At 42.2% G+C, this 14589-nt stretch overlaps 1 long non-coding RNA gene across 1 annotated transcript in view; it reads left to right on the top strand.

Annotated features, from left to right (window-relative positions):
* The first annotated feature begins 1681 nt into the window (after nt 1–1681).
* The window catches only part of LOC311628113, a 156511-nt gene continuing 143603 nt past the window's right edge, over nt 1682–14589 (top strand). Inside the window, exon 1 of the long non-coding RNA XR_014795966.1 lies at nt 1682–1795. This is a non-coding gene — a long non-coding RNA (uncharacterized lncRNA). The remainder of the gene's footprint in view (nt 1796–14589) is intronic.

Raw genomic sequence — 14589 nt, 5'->3', positions numbered from 1 at the left:
GTTGCAGAAATGGAGCATTTATTCTAGAAGGTTTGGTTATCTGGAGAGATTTAAAGCAGAAGCTTCTAGAACATCTGCAGATATCATAGTATAACTGGATAACCAATGGGTCCCAGCTGCCTGTCACTACTTGAGCCAATTAAGCAGAGACAGTGTTGAATTGTATATGAGCATTTATTCTCATAATGCAGGCAGTATGGGAGAGCAGCAAGTCATCCACAAAAGTCTGCTCTGCAACCCCCTCCCCGCCACTCCCATAAACCAGCTGCTTCCATTGGGTAGGACAAAGATTACTTGGGGAAGTAGGAATTATAAACTTGGGGAAGTAGCCTGTGGGGATTGGGGTGGGCCTCCATTGTTTGGGCCACAAAGTTGTTAATCTTTCCGTGTTAATAGGCAGTTCTTGAATGAGAATGGATTTCATTCCAAGGTTGACTCCTGGGTCCAAGGTTGACTACTAGGTCCCAAATTGACTCTCTGGTCCTGAGGACGCACAACCCCCAGCCATGTTAGCATGTCTTTTCTTTAATCAGAACAAGGCAATCACAGTTAACAGAGCATGATTAATATTTCTTATAACTATAGCTAGTCCTCAATATTCTATTTTTTTGCCCTTAACAATAGGACCCAGTTATTAAGACTAAAGAGTGTAAATAGCAGGAGTTCACTGATCAGTTACATTCAAATAGAACAAGCAAGTCATGGTTCTGTTTTACTCTCTCTTCCGTAAATCATAGATCAGGAGGTCAATGACTGTTTGCAAGGCTGGTTAGCACTGAACGTACACACTGTCTGCTGAGTTTCCCTCAGAGGTGATACACAACGTTGCATAGTAATGAGGAGCTTTGGATGTGGGGGAGAGACACAGACCTAGTTTGAGTTTCAAATCTGCCACTTTCTAGCTGTGTGATGCTGAACAAACTGCAATGCCTCAGGATTCTCATCTATGAAATGGGGAAAATAAGAATGATGACCACATGGGACTTTTGTGAAGATTCAATAATATAACAGCGAACCTGGTACACAGCAGATGCCAGTTAAGTCAGTGATATTAAAGACAATAGTTTCCTCTCTGTGTTCACGTTGACCAGTGTGGTGTCTGATCTCCATGGCATGTGATATGAAGGTCCCTTAGACATGGCAGCTTCCACTGTGATGGAGGCTCTGGTGGGTGGAGAACTCAGCTGCGGAACAGCTGGGAAGTGTCCCGGGTGTGCCAGAGAAGCTGGGAACTGGCCTCAGGGAGAATTGTTTTGGTGATAAAGAGGTTGCTATTTTGGCTTTCTTTTGGGAGCAATTCACTGATGGCACAGAAAGAACTTTTTTTTTTTTTTTTGTCCACTCTCATTACAGATATATTCCAGCTGTTTCCTGCTTTACTCTCTTTGGTCCCCACCCCGAGATAGGCCAACTCTTTCTTTTAGGTAAATCTTTTCTCCTTAAAAAAAGAGATGAAAAATATAAGAAAGGGAAAGTTTTTTACTTTAGGTATTTCCCAGAGAGGAAGGAGCTATAACTCATTCACACTCATGTTCCATTTTCTCCCTTTGATTCTCCCCACACCTCAAAGCTCTGTCAGACACATGACAAAAGCTCCCTGTCGGCTGCTGGCTCATCCCACAGCCATTTTTCCCTGTGACAGCTCATAAAATGCTGCTTCATAGTTTATGTGCAAGCATGAGAAAATACTGAAACAATGTCAAGAAAATCAAGCAAAAGGCACTGGTCCCCTGCATGCATCTGCAACGGGTCCCCTTGGACAGAGCCTTTGCTGGGAGAACTATTGCGGCTGATGGTGAGTGGGATTGAGCTGGCAGAAAGGACTGAGGCAGTTTCTTTGGCTGCTGCCGCCTCCAGGACCTAATCTTCCCCATTATCGGATAAACTAGAGCTTTCCTATCAGATGTATTTTTCTTTAGCTTAACGTCAGAGATGGTCAAGAGACATGTGATCTCAGTGTGCCCCCAGATTCCTTTCCTATCTCCGGCTCTGTGCTCTGTGGTCCTGGGGCTGAGCCCTGCCTGCAGGCTAGGATTCCCAGACTCCTGTGTCAGCTGGCTTCCAGAGAGGCTGGAAGGTATGGGGGGACGGGAGTCCACAGGACAGCTCTCTGCCTCGACTGGTTTCTCCAGCATGGCTCCATCTGCCCTACGGCTCTGCTCCCACTGGACAGGTCTGCCGTGGTGCCAGCTACTGCCCCGTGGCCTTGGCTCTGGATTCTGGAAGCCCCATGGCCTCTCTTTGCTGTTGTTAATCTCTGGGTTGCCTCACTATCTCTGCTTGGATTCCAGCTCTCCTATCAATCACACTTGTAACTAATTCTGTACATTGATTTTTCTCGATAAAATATATATATATAAAGTGGTTTTCTTGTTGGAAAAAAAGGCAGTTAAAGTATATGTAAATACTTTTCAAACAATAAACTCAGAGAACATTTGTTTCTGGATTATCTTGGAAACAAGTCAACTTAATGCAAACAAGTGGAGGCCAGTTCTAATGAGGCCTTTGCTGTCTGAACAATGTGCGATCATTTTAAAATGTGATAGTCAAGGCAAATGTTCTAGATCTGAGATGGGAAAAGATGAAAAGGCTCTGGCATTCCCCTTGAACCAGGGCTTGTGGGCACTGCCTGCCTCACTGGCTCCCTCAGTTGCTCTCTGGGGAGAAGGAGCAGGCGGATGGGCAGATGTGGGCAGAGGGGCCTGGAACCGCTCGGCTTCTTTGTTCCTTTGCCTCGAGGCCTGAGTAAAACAGATTTATTTGTGCCAGGAAAACGGCATGTTGCGGCCACCAGTTCTCTTTTTTTATTTCTTGGCTCCATCAAGCCCTCCGTCTATTGGAGTCTGAGGTTTTGGTAAAAATGCAAAAACATACTTTCTATTATGATCTGCCATTTTTCAGAGAGGAACCCTCATAAATGTTCAATACGGCTTTTATACCAGGGACACATAAAGTGCAGTGCATATACACACAGCCATTTGTGCTTGGCTGCTCTGAAAAGCGTGCTTTAAAAACTAGAATTTCAAAGCAGCCTGCTCGAGGACATTTAATTCCACCTGGGACGTGGGTGGCGTGAGACCTCGCGGCAGCTCGGGCGCTGGGTTGACTTTGTGCACCTTTAGCCACAAGGCAGGAATTCACAGCAAAGCGGCTTCTCAGTATAGTTCCAATAAAATCAGAAGCATCCAGGCCAGTTATAGAACAAGGCCTGCATTTATAGCAGCAAAGTGCTATATAGTGTGACATTCAACGGCTGAAGAAGCCGTCCTGATTCATTTGATAGCAGCAGCCTGATGGGGTTTTCTGGGCCCTTTTTCCCTGGCCCCAAAGCTTCCCAGTGAACAAAACGGACATAAGAGTTGTGCTACTTATCTGTGTTTGTTAGCAAAAATAAGCTTATCCCCCACTTTACTAAAAAAAAAAAATGTAAAAGGATGTATTTCAAAGAATCATTTGTGGATTTTACAAAACTGTTTCTCACCCCAGACTTTCAGAGGCATAGAGTAGTATGCCATTTGAGCCAGGGCTTTTTTAGTGAGTACTGCTTCGAATTCTTCAGCTGGTAGGATGCTCGTGCGATTTGTCAAGACATTTGTTTCCCTGTTTTCCCCTTTCCCCAGTTTCAAGCAGAAAGACAGTTTTCTGTGTTCTATTGACCCAGGGCATGTTCCTGTCTTTTGCCAGCAGCCTCAGCTCTTTAAGTGGAATGTGTCAGGGATGTGGGGGTGTGGTGCGGTGAGGGAGGGGTTGAAGGATAAGATGCGCTCCTTCTAACTGGCATGTCAACCACCGCTCATCCTTCTTTAAATTAAAATGAGGGGGCGATGGCAGTTCCAATGACACAGTTTCCGGAACTGAAATGCACACTAGTAGCTTATGAGATTGAAGAAAGCAAGGTACAGAGAAGCTAAGTAACTCGCTCAAGGTTACACAGATTAGTAAGTGATACAGCTGGGATTTGAAGTCTTATCGTGAATAAAAAAATAAATGTGAAATCATAGTGTCAGCGGAGATTGTTACTACTAGTATATCTCTGTTTATTAACCCTTGACCCTGAGGTAATCTCTACAACTCATTTTCCCTCCTGTGTTCCATGAACATATCAACCCTCCTTGGAATGTGGAGAGCTGATATGTTCAGATCAGAAAATCACATATATTTAAACATAAACACTTAAAGTACTCCATCAATCCTATCCTCTTGACATTTCTCTTTGTTTCAAAAGCAACACTACTTATATCTGTGTTAAAGTCATTGGCATGTAATTTCTGTCAAAGAAGAAGGAAGAGTTTTAGTCTTGAATCCCACTGCTATGGTGTCTATTGACATTTTAAATGTGCATACTTTTCTGGGGAATTCTATTTTGAGGAATAGACTATCTAGAACTATTATAAAAAGTACAAAGATATATGTAGAAAGGTATATTCCATGATGTTTTTGGTAATAATAATAAAAAAAGAAAAACATTTACACAATGGAATACTATGCAGCTATAAAAAGAAGGATCTCTTACCCTTTAAGATAGCATGAAGGGACCTAACGAGTATTATGTAAAGCAGAATAAGCCAGTCAGAGAAAGACAAGTATCACATGATCTCACTCATATGTGGAATCTAGTGAACAAAATAAACTGACTAGCAAAATAGATCCCGAGACATGGATGCATGGAACAGACTGACGAATCTCATAGGGAAGGGGATGGGGAATAAATTAACCAAAGAACTTATATGCATATATGCATAACCCATAACCCATGGACACAGACAATAGTGTGGTGAAGGCCTGGGGAGGGGGCAGGAGCTGGGTGGAGAGAGTCAAGGGGGGAGGGGTGTATTGGGGCATCTGTAATACTATCAACAATAAAGATAATTTTTAAAAAAAGAAAAATAACCAACCAAACTGTTAATTATCATTGTATGTCCCTATACAGGGGGACTGCTAAGCCATTACAACAGAATACAGCACATCCAAATTAGTGCTTCTTAGCCAGTGACTCCTCTTTTTATATAACACATAGTTTATAATACCCCCTTTACTGTTGTAAAATTAAATCCATAGATAACATAACTTTATTACACAATTCTTTTGAAACCAATATAACTGAAATATGATGTAAAATGAAAGAAAAGCAATTTGTAGTATATTTTATCTATGATGGTTGATTTTTATGTGTCAACTTGTCTGGGCCACAGGGTACCAGATATTTGGTCAAATATTATTTTGGGTGTTTCAGGGTAAACCTTTAATCATTAAAGCAGATTGCTCTCCTTAATGAAGGTGGGCCTCATCCAAGCAGTTGAAGGCCTGAGAAGAACAAATAGGCTGACCCTCATCTAAGTAAGAAGTAATGTCTCCTGCCTGACTGCCTTCAAATTGGGATGTTGATTTTTTCCTGTCTTTCAACTTGAGAGGAAAACATCATCTCTTTATGGGTCTCAAGTCTATTGGACTTTATACTGGAACTGTAACATTGGCTCTTCTGGATCTCCAATCTACTGACTCACCAGGAGATCTTGGAACTTGTCAGTTTCCAAATCATATGAGCCAATTCCTTATAGTTCATGTCTTCATGTTAATGGAGTGAGCCCTGATTAATGCAATATCTATTTCATTATGTAATGTTTAAGAACAATGAAGTTAACCAGTAAAATAATACTGTCAGATGCTTTAAGGCAACAGATACAAATGCAGATTGACACAGTTGCATTGATACAATTACAAAGGAAAATACAAACGTCCCTTACTTTACAGTAATTGTATTTGTTGAGAATTCAGAAAACGTGTGTATATTAAACTATGCACAAATACTTTGTGTTTACGTATATAACAACATAAGGTTCTTGCCTCAAATCATTATACATATTTTTTTCACCTACACAAATGAGATATTCAAAAGTCATGCAGATGACTGAACAATTTCTCATTGTGTGGGACTGGCATGAATGTTGCCCACTCAATGCCTGTAGCATTCTCCAATTATTTGAAACCTAAACCACCTTCATGTATTTTTATATAACCTTCACTGAGAACCATTGATTCTTATGGAAACCTTCCAAGGTAATAATAGTGTGGTGTAGTGTGGTGTGGTGTGTGTGTGTGTGTGTGTGTGTGTGTGTGTGTGTATCAATAATTATATGCTGTATTAGTTTCCTAGGGTTGCCATAAAAAAAAAAAAAAAAAGAATACAAACCTGGTAGCTCAAAACAACAGAAATTTATTCTCTCACTCTCTGGAGACCAGAAGTCTGAAATCAAGATGTCATCAGGGTTGGTTACCGCTAGAAGCTCTGAGGGAGAATCCACCCCATGCCTCTCTCCAGGTTCTGGTGGCTGCAGGCAGTTCTTGGTGTCCCTTTGCTTATATCAATAGATCTGCCCCTCTAATTGCTGCCTTCATCTTCACACAACTTCCTCTGTGTGTCTGTGGCTTTTTCTCTGTCTCTTATATACAGCACTCATTATTGAATTTAGGGCCCTTCTTATTCCAGGATGATCTCAAGCTCCTTATCTTAATCACATCTGCAAAATCTTTTGTTTAATTTTATTTTTTTTTGAGGTAACAGTGGTTTATAGCATTATATCTTTCGGGTAATAATATATCACCACCAAAAATGTAGTTTCCATCAGAACAACACATGCAATCTTTTTTTCCAAGTAAGATCATATTCTGAGGTTCCAGCTACATGTGAATAGTTTAGTGATGGTTTAATACTTTTAATCATTTAAGAAATCCCTCTTCTTTGTCATAAGCAAAGGACAAGGAGGTCGTAACCAGATACACTGCCTAGAGAGTCTCTTTCTTCAGCCAACGCCTACTAAGAGAACTACATCATCGGAATCTACGCTTTGTGTGTGTTTGAAGGGAACCGATCTTGACCCTGAGGAAGAAAACAAAACTCTAGACTTATAAAGGGCTGAAGCAGGGGCCGGCTGGCATTGTCAGTAAAAGAGCAGCCAGGCTTCCTGCCATTGCTGGGGCATCCTAGCAACCGACACGTGCAAAAATGATCGTTTTTCTTAGAAACCTGTAGGTAAGGGGGAAAAAATTCTTTGTACCCATACACTAGTACAAGTGCAGGAGAGGTTGGTTGGAAATCGGGGCAATCATATGGCACCATTTGGAATAGAGAACATTTTAATTGGAAAAGGGACAAATGTGCAGCGCTGGAGCCATTACTGGCTGAGTTTTGGAAGTAATAGATTTCGCTTTCATGGTTCATTTCCTGCTTATCTGTATATTGCAGCACATACTTCCCCCTATGAAAAGTGACTTCAAAACAAACATATGCAAGGGCACTTTTGGAATCAAAGCTACAGGTACCAGGTGGTGCTGAAAGGCAGATATATATTCTGGGGGTCTTGATTTGCTTTCAATTTTTCATGCTTTGGTGCATGGATGAAGTTGGGTTATTTTAAAATTGTTTCCAAGGAGACTTTTTAAAATATTTAAGCCACAGGGTTCAAAGTGCATATGCCATTTTAATTCTGCTAAAATAAACCATGTGAACTTGAAAAGATCTAGACTTTTATTTTGATGTTGATTATTTGTTAAGAACTCAAATAGTCATTTATTTAATCAAAGGGCATTTGCTTCAAATTGCTTCCATCCATTGTCCTTACCATGAAAGACTGATTGTGTTTTGAACTAGGCTCTTACTTTTTTTTTTTTTTTAAATTATTATGAAAGAGATAAAGAAAAATTTGTATAAAAGAACTTACACATCAAAGAATCAGCTCCTTAAAACGTTTTCCTTTTATAATGTTGGCCACGTGCCTACATCTGTTCATAAATTGATATGTAGTCTTTTTATGTACATTTGACATTACTGAACATTTCCTACCTTCAAAGATGAAAAATACCAAAGTGTTGGGAAATGCACTTGAGATAAGGCTGTGGCTTATGGCTATTTGTTTTCTTGTAGCTTTGCATTAGGTTTATTATAACCTTCTGTTTAACCTGAGACTGAGTTTTTAATACAGTGGAATTCCGGTTCTTTAACTTAATTTGTTGTGGAAGGCTGTTTGAAGAGTGATATATGTTCAAAAACCAAATCATTTTTTCCCATTAGAAATGATGTAAATGGACTTAATTCATTCCAGACCCCCAAATGATTCCCTTTTTTAATATTTCTTACATACAGTACATGTCTGAAGTGCTGTTTAATTTATAAATAGTTTAAAAACAAAAAGGACATGATATGTAAATGAAAGTTTAACAAAAAGGAAATGATCAGACATACAAACATCTCTATCGTACTTTGCGATTTTTTTAAAGCTCTATTGTTCTCACAATTTCCCTTTTCACTCTGCTGTTATCACTAACCTTCTTAGGGACCCAGGGTGACTTACTGTACATATCTATAATAATAAAAGCATAATATGCTAATTAGACCAGACAGCCGAACAACCTTCTGGATGCCATTCCAAACTTCCTTCCAGTTGAAGCCACGGTGGTGGGGGCTGAGGCAGAGTTGTTAGGGGCAATCAGACAGGCAGGTGAGTGGTTATGAACAATCAGGTAAGCAGGTGAGTGGTTAGGGGTGATCAGGCAGGCAGAAGAGTTAGGGGTGATCAGGCAGGCAGGCGAGTGGTTAGGGGCAATGAGGCAGGCAGACAAGTGGTTAGGGGTGATAAGGCAAGTAGGTGAGTGGTTAAGGGTGATCAGGCAGGCATGCAGAGTGGTTAGGGATGATGAAGCGGGCAGATAGAGTGGTTATGGGTGATCAGGCAGGCAGGCAGGCTAGTGGTTAGGAGCCAGTGGTCCTGGATTGCTAGAGGGATGTCCAACTTTCAGTTTAGGGCCAATCCCATAGGGGTTGGACCAGCAATCAGACATCCCCTGGGGGATCCCAGATTGTGAAAGGGTGCAGGCCAGGCTCAGGGACCCCCACTCCCATGAACAAATTTCATGCACCAGGCCTCTACTTTAATAATAATAAGCAGCAACAAAAGCAAAAAAAAAAAAAAAAAAAAAAAAAAAAACCAAAGAAAACACATACCCCAAAACCCATGATAATATTCACAGCACAATTTCCTAAGATGTAACAGTATGAGGTTTAGCAGTTAACTGACTCATACTCTCACATTCTCTGCTTTATTTGTCACCTGTGAGACATGTGACTGGTCATACAGGCATCAGCAGGAAAGGATTGTCAAGTTGGGAACTGAAAGTTTGTTTGACAACCAAGATATTTTTTTCCCAATTTGGTTGAGAACTACACGTGTCCTTCCCTAGCATTTTGAGGATCCTAGACTAGAGTGTTTGTTTGAACCAAATTGTTTGAACCGGAAGAAGTTTGAGAACCAAGGCTTGACTATAATTTGTTAACAAATAAAAATACAATCAGAAGTAGACAAAACAAGATATAAGAAAGCACCAGAAATCTAATATTTACTACAATCTTAACTAATAGACAAACATGTAAATCGACTTACCTCTGCTATGACCACAGTCAATCAGAGTGAGTATGAAAATCAGAAGGCTAAAGATGGCCATCGCCCAGCTGCTCTAGGCGCAGAGTGGCCAGGTGGGGCAGGACGCCTGCTATGAGAGGGAGGGCGGGGGCAAAGGGATCTACAGGAGTGGAGTGCTGCAGCGAAGACAGTAAACTTTGGCTGGAGAGAAGGCCTGGGTCCTGGGTGCCAGAGGAAAATTGATGCTGGAAGCCAAGGAAAGGAAGGCCTATTGCACAAATCTCTTTGTGCAACGGGCCTCTAGTGTTTAATAAAACACCTCGTTTTTTAGTTATGCCCAATTGGACTCCAGATCCTCATTTTAGGTAGTAGAGATGAAAGACAAAATTGTTCGCCCGTTGCCTATTGGAAGGCAAAAGAGGGGAATATTGATTTTTTTTTTTTCTTCCTGACAACACAGGAGAAGGGAAATTTTGAGAAAAAAGACAGGTAAGAAATGAATGAAAAAAAAAATATATATCAGAGGAAGAAAGGTGGGTGCATGTGTGTGGAAGAAAAGTGTCATCAGAGAGTCTTGTGGCAGAGAAAGCCAACGTGGACTCTAGGCAAGATGTCTTCTAAAATTAAAATTTAAGTTATTCATTTCTCTCTTAGAATTTTTCCCCTTCTCACCAAATCTTTCCTGTGTTAGACACCTATCATGGCACTGTGATAGTGCTGCACTGGGAATGATGTGGAAGTCTTGCTTCAAATTTGGGACATACATGCCAAGAGATCATTGAGGCAGCCATAAGAAATGGTGGTAAGAATACTGGAAGAGACAGAGTACTTAACGAGGGGTAGGAATTCAAAGCAAAAGGAGACAGTTATATGCAAACACTCTAGTCTAGGGTCCTCAAAGTACTGGGGAAGGATGTGTAGTGGTGATATAATTGTCCTCCTCATATGGTCATTCAACAGAAACTGCTATGGGTCACAGGTGACTGACAGCTTCCAGCTACCTGACCTTAGACCCACAGGGCACTCTCACCTAAGCAGTACTTACCCTGGATGCTCCCAGACAATAACTGATCATAGTGGGTACTTGAGTCGGGCCATGCCTTCCTGATGTAGGACCCTTCCAACAGCAACATTTTCTTAGGGGTTTTCCATCAGCCAAGATTTCCTCTAAACTTTGCTGAGATCTGAGGCTCTTCCTACCCAATCCTTCCTTTCTTGTCTCCTTTGCAAGAGTCAGTCTGAAATGCAGTCTGAAAGTCTTCTGTACCTACTTACGTTCCCTTCCTTTATTCTTTCCCCAACCCCAAATCTCTTCATGTCCAATATATCTTAGTATCTATTTCTTAGGAGACTCAAATTGACATGGGTGGTATCAAGAATAGGATCTGAGAAAGCTGACAGTAGATGGGGCTTAGGACTGGCTCACATGATGTCAAATGGGCACAAAGGATACTTTCCTGAGTGGAACATGGAAGGCATGATATAGACTCGGGCACAAGGTGAGGGCCCAATTGCTGAAGATACCCTCAATGGTGACCTTGGAAAATATCCCAGAGGTGAAAAATGCTCTTGACAGTGCAATGATTCTGGCACGTGAAAGACATTGGGGAATAATGCCTACAAGGAGTGGAGTTGCCTTCTTATTAATAAGCTATTCTGATGTCCTGTGATAAGATCATGAGAAGTTGAGGATAGTTAGAAAATCATTAAAGGCTAAGTGTGAGCCCTAGCCAGTTTGGCTTAGTTGATAGAGTGGACTGAAGGGTCCCTGGTTCAAGGGCACATGCCTGGGTTGCAGGCTTTATCCCCAGTGGGGGATGTGCAGGAGACAGCCGATCAATGACTCTCTTTCATCATTGATGTTTCTATCTCTCTCTCCCTCTCCCTTCCTCTCTGAAATATATATATATATATGATCCCCGTGACCAAATGGTGGAACAACAGGAGCAACCAGAATGACTGGTCGCTATGACACGTACTGTGGCAGCCAACCTGCTGGATCTGGGCCATGATCAGCCACCCCCAACTGCCCGCGACCCCTCCCCTGATCCCCCCTCCCCCAATCGGGGGCAGGTCAGTTGGACCCCACCCATGCACAAATACACACACACACACACACACACACACACACACACACACGTATATGGCTAAGTGTGAGAGCCAGAGGGCCTCTTGACAGCTTAGAAAGAGATCTTTATCTTCTGAAAATGGAAGAGTTAAAACAGTTGAGCAGTAGAGGAGCTATGATAGACACAGAGCTCCAGAGAAGTTTAAATGCTCAGTTAAGGCAGTTCTTTGTGCTAAAGTGAGGACCCTGGATGGGAAAACCTGGGACCCTGAACTCTTGGGGCTTGCAGACATGGCATCCCTTGCCTAGGAGGAGGCTATCACTCCTCCTGCCGGAAGTTCCTGGAGAGACCTTTCACCTGCAAGGCAACAGGTGCCCACCCCCTCAGGAGCTGCTCCCACCTCCTCTCCTGGCTGCTGGAGAGAAAACTAGGGGTAACTCTCCACAGGACCTGGCTGGGGACATGCTGGGGCTGATAAGGGAGGGGAAATTACACCTTGGAAGAGTTGTAAGAATTAGCTAGCATTGAGAATGAATGTATTACCCCTGGAATTAGATTTTGAGGGTGCTTGACCAAGAAGGTTGGAACAAAATAATGGTTAGGTAAGAATTCCTTAACTTTGGGACTTTCTCTCAGACTACATAACTAAATACTCTGGCGAGGCCCCAGAGATCAGGCAAACTCACTCTTGGGGTGGCTCTTAGCAAGCTGGAGACAGTGATGGTGGTACCAAGCAGGGCGGGGGGGGGGGGGGGGGGAGCGGGAAAGCTTCAGTTCTTCAGGCAAGCAGCAGAGGAGAGCAAGACAGAATGAGGAGGCTGATGGAAGTGGGCATGCACGAGCGGATGGATTGTGGGGGGACAGAGATTATGTTTGAGTTGTTGTCCCTCAGATCATTCTAGTCACATGGAGGCCACACTACCTTTGAATGGTTCCCAGCCAATTGCTAAGTGTAGTGTGGGACCAGAGCTGAGCCTGCCCAGTGCTGGACTTCTCTGCGAGGCAACTTTGCTCAAAGACTTTTTGTTGTAGCCAAGACTTTCTCAGAAATTGCCCAGCAATTTAGGGTCTTCCTACCCAATCCTTCCTTTTGCTCTTCGTTTTCTAGCTGTCGGGCCTGCACTGTGGTCTGCAATCTCCCTCTACTTGTTTCTACACACTTTTCTCTGCATCCTTCACAAGCACTCCCCTCAGCGACTCTCTTGCATGTCTAACCTCATCCTGGCCTGTGTCTTAGAGAATGTGAACTGCCAAAGCACAAAACTCAGTCACATGTGACGCGTTTTTATCGCCTGCTTGATTTCCTGAGAATAGATCACATTTTTCCTGTTTCTTTGTGTCTAGTAGTCTGTTGAAACCGAACATGTTCGGAAATATATTAAAGAAATTCTGTATTCCAATTTTTCCTCCCCTGAAGGTTGTTATTGTGGCAGTTTTATTTATTTGCTTGTTTCTTTGTTGACCAAGTTCCCTGGGCCAGATCCATGAAATCAGTCTCTTTTGTGGTTTGTCTCTTGCTTAGTGTTTTGTTTTTGTCTTTAATATCCTTGTGTTTATTTTTAGTCTTGCTTAACTTGACCTCACCCCAGTGTCTACGTGGCTTTGGTCAGATGTTGGTTGGATAGAGGTTGTGCTCACCCACTCAAAGCCAATAAGGCTTCTGTTCTCTGCTGATACGTATGTTAGTGGGTATAGGGAGGAGACTTTCAAGATGGATGGCATTTTTAAGTATTCCCAGCCTTTTTCTTCTCTGCATGGCTCTTTCCTATTTCTCATGCACATGTTCAGCTTCAGGGCTGACCAGGCTTGTGTGATTGCTTTGGGTTTTCTCCAGTATCTGCTGCGCATGCACACAGTCCAGTAAGAAACATGCCTCCTCCAACAATGAGTACAACCTCAGGCCGGTGGCCTTCCCGACTTAGCCATCTCTGGGATGGTCACTTCTGCCCACAGTGCTGCTGGGTGTGGCTTTTCCCACCCAGAGAGAAGCTGCTGGTCCCTCTGACCTGCCCCGCCCCGGAAAACCCTCTTGTGCACTGGGCTGGGGAAGCGGGGGAAGCACCACAGATTCCCAAGTTCCTATCTGAGAAGGGAAGCTGATTTCCAAGTGAAAATGCTTCTCAGATTACCACATGCTTTTGTTCACTTCCAGACTTCTGATGGTTTTGGCCAATTTTTTCCTAAGTTACTTTGCAGGGAGAGGATCCGCCAACTCCTCGCTTGACCATAGCCAGGGATTCTATCTGTGCAATAGCTCAATTGTTATTTATGACTCTAGCCTTTCTCGCTCTGAGCTCCATACTGCAGTCTAGGTAACCATTCTGAAATACATATGTAATTGTATCTCTTCCGCAATTTAAAGACTTCAGTGGTTTTCCATTTTTCATAGAATAAATTCCTTATAAAACTCAGCACAATCTGGAGCCTGCCTGCTTTTCTAGTTTTCTTTGTGCCACTTTTCCCTAAACATCTTTGCCCTGACCAGGTGGGACATCACTCGTGCCACGTGTCTTTCCATTCAACAATGACAGCCTGCGTCAGATTCCTTCCTTCTTCCTTCTTCCTTCTTCCTGGCTCTTATTTTTCTTCCTCACTCCTACTCACCCTTCAGATTTCAGATTTCAATATCATATATATATATATATATATATATATATATATATATATATATATATAAACTCCATGGGTCAGAGCCTACAGCTGTGTACTCACTGCTTTCTTCTCAGCACGGGACCAATGCCTGTGAGACAGCAAAATACTTGTTCAATGATAACCAATGATGAATGCCTGATTAAATCAAGACTCAGCAAACTGTTTCTGTAAATGGCCCCATAGTAAATATTTTAGGCTTTGTGGATCATAAAGCCTCTGTTACAACTCCTCAGCTCTGATGGTTTAGTGTGAAAGCGGCCATAGAAAATATGTAAATGAATAGGCATAACTTCGTTCCAGTAAAACTTTATTTATAAAAGCTGGTGTTTGGCCTGTAGGCTGTAGTTTACAAATCCCTGAATTAAATAAATGAATTATAGGTGATTATGAAGTGTTTCAATGAACTAAACTAAACTCTAACTTTGTAGTTCTTTTGTACATAATTAAAACTTATT

This window comes from Pipistrellus hanaki, assembly GCF_964339955.1.
Source record: "Pipistrellus hanaki genome assembly, chromosome: 1".
NCBI lineage: Eukaryota > Metazoa > Chordata > Mammalia > Chiroptera > Vespertilionidae > Pipistrellus > Pipistrellus hanaki.
Note: the sequence above shows the minus strand (reverse complement) of the source record. Positions and strands in the feature narration are given on the sequence as shown.